Source organism: Camelina sativa, chromosome 11 (assembly GCF_000633955.1).
Source record: "Camelina sativa cultivar DH55 chromosome 11, Cs, whole genome shotgun sequence".
Taxonomy (NCBI): Eukaryota; Viridiplantae; Streptophyta; class Magnoliopsida; order Brassicales; family Brassicaceae; genus Camelina; species Camelina sativa.
The window spans coordinates 28845320-28846629 of record NC_025695.1 but is presented as its reverse complement, the minus strand read 5'-3'; positions in this window follow the sequence as shown (position 1 = coordinate 28846629).

The window sequence follows — 1310 nt, the reverse complement described above, 5'->3', positions numbered from 1 at the left end:
TTTTTTTTTTTTTTTTTTTTTTTTTTTTTTTTTTTTTTTTTTTTTTTTTTTTTTTTTTTTTTTTTTTTTTTAACTTTGAAAATTGATGTCTAAAATTTTAATTTTCAAGTAAAAACTTAAAGTATATGGATCTATACGATACATTCTTAAGAAACTAATTGGCTAAATTTTTAAAATAATAATTATCTTTAATTTAATTTAATATTATTTAGTTTAAATTTATTATAGTTTTAATTTAGTTTTAAATTAGGTTAATTTAGTTTATTTTTTTTGTATTTGTTTTATTATATATTTAATACTATTATTTATTTTATTATTAATTTTTATTTTTCTTTTTTGTAGTCGCTAAGTTGTTTGTTTATTAGTTTTGAATTGCTTTAAATAAATAAAAAAATATAACACAGTCTGGTAGTATGGAAACCACAATTGATTATGTGGAAGATAAAATTAGAAATGAATTAGAGGAAAGCAAAATTAGTCATATATAAGATAGAACTAGTAGTAAACCAAAGGAAATCAAAATTGATCCTCTATAGTGCATATCATAAGTTACTAGAAACAAAGACGCATGAGACAATACATCATGTATGTGAAGATAATTCTAAATACATCTTGAGGTACCATGGGTTATGGTTTAGATGTCGCTGACAGTTTCATTTATGTCTGCCTACATCTATGGGAATGCACTCTAAGTGATTTAATCAGTTTGCGTTCAACTAGACTAATCAAGAAAATATATTTATATGAGAATCAAAAACACTTTTTGAAGAAGTTTAATGAAAACAATAAGTTGTAGTAAAGTACTAGTCCTTGAAAACTCCTTTGTTGTTTAATCAGAAACATAGTTGCTAGTGTTGCAAATTTGCACGACTATAGGATTGTTCACTGAAATATAAACCCAAATCGTTTTCTCATTATTTCCAAGGGGAACTTCTTGAAGTTTTCCCATACTCAAAAGTTTTGCAATAATCTCTTTCCCTTGATAATATTTTTTTTATCATATTACATCATTATATTAGTCATTAGACACACATCCAAATATACAAAGTCATCGTTATCCATAACATCAAAACCAAACTTGCGAGAAATAATATATTATACGGGATTCCAAAGAACAAGGACTATTATATGGTGTGATTTTTGTATGCTCAAATGAGCGATCCTTGACATTTCAGGGTTTGCCTCAAAATTCTATTTAAGGATGTCTAAAATGCTCTTTAGTCGTCTCATTCTGATATACTATATAAATTGCAAAATAAAATTGAATTTTTGATTGGTTATGTTTTCCAGCATTTATATATACAAAAAGG